Below are 6,425 nucleotides of genomic sequence, written 5' to 3' on the forward strand. Positions count from 1 at the left end.
GAAGATGTGAATACATCTTAGGGATAAGGTTGATGCCCATTGAGATTGAGTCATCTATGATGGATACCCAACCTAAAAATAGGTTCAAAGGGACTAGACGAAGTCATATGTGATATCGAGATGCGAGAATCATGTTTTTGAAGAAGTCATCCCACGACATGATATCTTGAAGCGAGTAAGGTTGATTTTACTTTTTAATTTTTTAACTTTTAAACTCTTAATGGTGTTTATATCTCTATTTATGGTGGGGTACTTTCAGGAGTACTCTTGATAAACTCACCTATGTGAATGTGAAAGTGTGGTCGCTTTCTATGAGAATATGGGCAGTTCTCTAGATCATTCATTAAACTGGGATACAAGAACATGGTCGTAATGTGCTGGCTTTAGAATTTACACTAGTATAGTCGTGTGTGTTAAGTAATCTTTATATCTCATAGTGTTCAAGACTCATGTTCACTCTATGGTCAGGTTTTAAGAGAGCCTATTAACACTACGTAAAGGTTCAAGTCGCGAAACACCTTTGCTTATGCACAACTCCGTACGTTCTTGCTCAATGTTTTAAAAATATAAGTGGGGGATTGTTGGGAATATATATTTAAAACATAAATTGAATTCCCAATAAATAATGTTTTCAATAGCAATTAAGTTTCTCATAAAAGAAAAATTAATTTTGTTATCATTAAATTCTAACCGTTATATTTGTGGTTTTTAATGGTGTTAACTCCACAATAATGACATTTTCAAGAACATTTAAATTATTTTGAAACTCTTGACTATAAATCAGAATTTTGGTTGGAGAAAACATGTGAGAGAGTTTTTCTTTTATGTTTTGGTGTTAAAAAGAACTTGGAGAGTTGTTGAAATCCTTTTTTGTTGTGAGAGAGCTTTTCTTTTATGACTTGAGTTTACAAAAGAAAATATTTTTTAGAGAAAGAAAAATAAGTGTGTGAACATCTCTTGTTTTTCTAAATGAGTTTCTTAGAAATAATGAAGTGTAGAAGTTTCACATCCTCTCACCGTGCAAGAGCAATTGTCTAAGAGATTGATCTCGGTTGTTTTATCCTGGGGACGACGCGCCATTGAAGAACTGCTTGCACAATCTTGGGAAGAGCCACGAAACGTCTTAAAGATAGCGACCTAGTCCGCGACTCAGCCATAACGTTGTTTGTTTCGTGTTTGATTTTATTTGTTGTGCAGGCATAATTCGGCAATTGTTCCAACATGAACAACATCATCATAAACTTGTCAGTCCAAAACATAACAACTGGAAACCGCCCGGAAACAACCAACTTAAGATTAACATTGATGTTTCCTTTGATAATGTAACAATTTTTTTTGGAATTGGTCTAATTGATCGTGATTCTGCAGGCAAATCCATAGGCATCAGGGGCAACAGTTGCAATGGAGGACTAGACCCTGAACATACAGAATGCTTGGCCATTAAGGAGGCACTACTTTGGGCCAAGAGTTTTCAATCTGTGCACATACTACTAGAATCAGACTATCAAAATGTAGTTACAACTATCAAGATGCTGGCCCTAATGTACATTGGATGAACCGGGGCATTGTAAATGAAATAAAGCATCTGCTATCTATTACTGTAGGAGTATCTTTAACTTATGTACCTAGGTCAGGTAACAATGTAGCTCATAAAATAGCAAACAGAGCTAGAACTCTAAGAGCTTCTTTTGATATTTTGCATAATATCCCTGATGAAATTGAAGATGCCATAAGGGATGATGCGGTTAACATGAAGTTATGTACTTAATGTTCTATTAACAGAAGTTCTGTTTCAAAAAAATAATAATAATATCTTCAACCATGAGTGTGTTTTCTGTTACCAAAATGTTTTGCGTCGGAATCTCACACCTGACGTGATGTATGACAAATCACAAAAATTGCACCCCCTTAAGATGGTTAGCGGCCATCTCCATTTCATGATATGTGGCTATAAAAAGATAATCGTCTTTCCATACACTTCCTTGGATATACATGACTAGTAGTCTAGTACTTTCAAAGTCAAACTTCCCTGATGAGATTTTGGAGAAAACTGAATTCCTTCTATGTTATGAAAAACAAGAGAAAAGTGATTGGATTTATGTAAATATTCGTTAAAGACAATACGAGTTTATTAGTATGAGGTACATTTTTGTTGATTTTTTTTTTTTTTGATTCAAAAATGGAAATGGAAAAAATATATGTGAGGGGCGAGACTTGAATTGAACCCATGATCTGCCTCTTGCATTGTAAAGCATTTGACCAACTCTGCTGGCTCTGATTCGCAAAAATAGGTTGGCAGAGAGGTTCGAACCCATCCCAAACTAATAACGTCAAAAGTACAGAACCATTGCACTGTCTGGTGGTTGTTAACAATAATCAAGCCCATCGTGGGGCTCGAACCCACGACCACAAGGTTAAGAGCCTTGCGCTTTACCAACTGAGCTAGACGGTACATTTTTGTTGATGTCTGCCAAACAAAGATGGAGTGTAATCTACAATATCTAGTTAGGTACTTTTGTTTGATTTATTACAATGTTTTATCTACCCTTATCTAAATTTTGCCAATCATTTACTACTACTAGTAAAAATATCAACCTTGATATATGACACCCAGTTTTCGTGCACCCAATGCACCCAACCTGAGGTGGCATGCACACATGGCATTTTCCTTTGAGATATACCTATTTTGACGAGTGTGAATTCGTGCATTGGGTGCAAGAAAAATGCGTGCCATATATCATTTTCGTAAAAATATTGGTTGATGTACTGCAATTGGAGAAGATTTCATATTTATTTATTTTTTAAAAACAAAAGTTTTCCTCGAGGGCACGGATTTTTTGTCCTAAAATTTTCTTGTCTCTCCGTCCCAACTAATAAGATTTCGATATGTGTCTTAGTCGAAACTAACCAAAATGGGAGCAGATCGTCTGTGCCCACTTTTTCCTGTACCCTCTGTGCCATTCAATGACTGGATGACACGTATCTTACCACGTTAAGAGTAACGGATTGTAATTATTTTTAGTGTATTTCACGTCGTAATTGATGCAAAAGAATAAAATATACCCTCTTTATCCAATTTGTTCACTGATCGTGTTCTCTTAAAATTTCATCGCTCTTTTATTTTTTTGATCGTCATGGATCAGGATCAGAAGGTACTTCTCGTTAATGAGTATATATAATATAATTTGTTCATGATACTATAGATTTTAGTACTTGGATAATTGGATCAAGCAAAGAAAATCCTTTACTGGACAACTGTTGGATAAAACAGATCTCCCTTAATGTGTTATTATTGATGCAGTGATTAGTGATGTTTAAGATACAGTCTTCCGTGATTACCATTTACAAAGAGATGATATTTTAATAGAATTAAGAATTTATGATTTTCTGAATAAAAATTCATGTTAAAGAATATGTAAATCTAGTTGCAAGATTAAACAAAAAGCATATCAAAAAAATTACGAGCCAAATCATAACCAGCGGAAATAAATTAGTAAAACTATCGGAATACTAGTAATTGTTAGCAAAATAGAACATGTCCTTCACAACGGGAGATCCGGAGGAAATATTAAGGATCTGTTATTCTTAATTAAGTAAAACACGTGTCATCCCATGATTGGAGGGCACATAAGGTGCGTGCATGGTGTTGGGCGAAAACTGATTGATAAAAATATATTCAAGCTAAATGTTAGTTTCGTGGCCGTTGATGGATGTTACAACATAATTTTTTTTTCATATATATGATGATTTATAAATTCAGGATCTAACACCAACAATGAAGTGGAATTTTTGTATTTTTCATTCCAAGCAACTCATTGAAACAATCCTCGGTACACTTTCTTATCACGACTTCATCAGCCAATTTTTCTTTTGCTCCTAAATGAGTTGTGGATTTTCAACATTGATTAAACATTATAATCCGACAAAAACAAGTTATCCAGTCTAAGTTAACTGACATTGATAAAAGTGTACCTGAAACACTACTTCTGGGTGTTTACGAGGTGCGAGTGGAGATGCCAATCATTTTATACCTTTTTTAGCTGATATAGAACAAATCTAGTTTCCTCCAAAATCACAAAAAGTAGTTTTGCCTTCGACAGCGCTAGTCATGTCATGTATAATATATATTGCTGGAAGTGCGAGAGACCGTCTGTGTTTTTATAGCCAAATGTCATGAAAACGAAAGTGTTAGGCAACTCTTAGCTATAGGGACAATAATTGTCTGTAAATAGTTATGCGGTTATGGTTGTAGTTGGAGGAAATCCTACACTATATCCCTCACAAGATTTAATTAATATTCAACTTATTTTTGGATTAACAATCTTAATTTTATTGATGAATCTTTGAACAATCTTAGAAGAAAAGATAAAGGAATCAAGAATAACCATTGTTCTAGATTTTCTCTCTCCTATTTACTTGCTTCTCACTCAGAAAAGATCTCTCTCCTTTCCTTTACAACTGAACGGCTATTTATAGGGAATTACATAGTGGATGACAGCTAATCTGTCCTTTATTTTCGGATATGACTTGTGACATTCTCGCAACTTTACAAATGTTAATCTCGCAAACTCCCTAATTTTCGCAGGACCATCACATTTTTCTCATGATTAAGCTGACGTCGTTTATTCTGTGACACTGTTGTGTTGTGTTGTTAATAATTTCGCTGAGGCATTATTGCTGCGAGATTCTGATCCTACAATGCCCATGTAGGGTGGGAGAGATTTCAATGCAAATATTTGGTTAAAAGGTGAGGCCCTGTTTGGATCCGTTTTTGTGCACATGGTAGTCCGGCCTGTGTCGGTTGTGCGGGTTCCTTCCAAAATGACTAGTTAAATATGTTGAAAGAAATGTATTCTGCCGAAGTCACAATAGCCTACACAAGTAGCATGAATTGTTTTTTTACTACACAAAAGGTCGCAAAACCACCAGCTCAAGTGCTCAACCATAGCTGTGATCGCAAGCTACGAGTAGCATGAATTGTCTTTTTACTACACAAAAGGTCGCAAAACCACCAGCTCAACCATAACTGTGATCGCAAGCTCAACTTCGCGATGGAGAGTACTACTTTTGTTGGAAAAACGTATTATGACATTGACTAAATGAACGTTGATGTGTTCGCAGAATTATGGTGGACATAGGTGGTGCATGTATATATGGTATTCAGCGAAAATTGCTTGACGCAAATATATGCTAGCTAAATATTGATTTCATGGTAATTGATGGATATTATGACTCATCTTTCACATTTCGAGAGATGGTTTACAGATTCCGAATTTAGTATCTACAAAAACAAAAATCATTCGGTTGGTCCCAATATTGAAACGAGCTATTCATCGAGGGGCGTGGATCTTCTGTCCCCAAATTTTCACGTCTCTCTCCCAACTAATAAAATTTCGACATGTCTTAGTTGAAACTAACCAAAATTACCATTATTTTGGTTGTTACACAAAAGAAAACCGTATCTATTATCAAAATAAAATGAAATATATATATGTTTAGTAATTTTTACTGAAGATATTATTTCACTTTTAATTCATTTCTTTTGCTTTATTTGCTCTAAATTAAAAATGGTTCTTGTTTATGGAAAGACCAAAACATAATCAGTCCATTGCCTCCATGGAAACCTTGGTAAGCAGTTCATTACCTCCATGGAAACCAACCCAGACATTGTTTGGTTTGAGGATGTGCGGATCATACATGGAATGGATGAATACTAAAGCTTAAAGGATGGGGCCGTACATGAAGTGTATTGGGATTCGTGTACGGCTCCATCCTTTAAGCTTATTCATTTGATTGGTAGACGAAGCAAGCAAGTTCAATTGCCTGAAGGCAATCAAACACTGAACACCATTTCATGCTCGGAAGCCACGGGACCGTCATTAACAGCGCAGATTGGGAAAAGGTTGAGAAAGAAGTTCGAAGACTACTGCGAGCTGTATAAAATCGATGGAGTATAAATAGACGATCATGAGCAATGGATGGATGCACCAATAACTTTCGAGGCAGACGATGTGGAGGAAGACATGGAAGATCACAATGATCCCTTGGTCCTCACACTGCCCGTAGCAGGGTGCAACATCAAGAAAATTCTCATTGACGGAGGAAGTTCAGTCAATGTCTTGTTCTATGATACGTTCAAACGAATGGAGCTAAACGATGAACAACTGATATCTTCGTACCACACCATTTATGGATTCAATGGGGCTCCCACGAAACCATTGGGGGATATTGTTCTGCAAATAAATGCGGGACCGATGAAGATAGATACCCGTTTCAGCGTAGTATACACTCCTTTCCCCTACAATGCTATCATCGGAAGAATATGGGTGAACAAGCTCAAAGGGATAGCATCAACTGATCACCAATGTCTTAGATTCTCATCACCCGAAGGGGTAATGGAGATCAAGGGTGACCAGGTTACTGCC

At 36.2% G+C, this 6,425-nt stretch overlaps 1 non-coding gene across 1 annotated transcript; it reads right to left on the reverse strand.

The window, feature by feature from the left end:
* Window positions 1-2,379: 2,379 nt before the first annotated feature.
* On the reverse strand, window positions 2,380-2,452 carry TRNAK-CUU. Its single transcript has one exon. It is a non-coding gene; the product is annotated as a tRNA-Lys (tRNA).
* Between the last annotated feature and the right edge of the window lie 3,973 nt (window positions 2,453-6,425).

This window comes from Papaver somniferum, chromosome 4 (genome assembly GCF_003573695.1).
Source record: "Papaver somniferum cultivar HN1 chromosome 4, ASM357369v1, whole genome shotgun sequence".
In the NCBI taxonomy this organism is placed as follows: domain Eukaryota; kingdom Viridiplantae; phylum Streptophyta; class Magnoliopsida; order Ranunculales; family Papaveraceae; genus Papaver; species Papaver somniferum.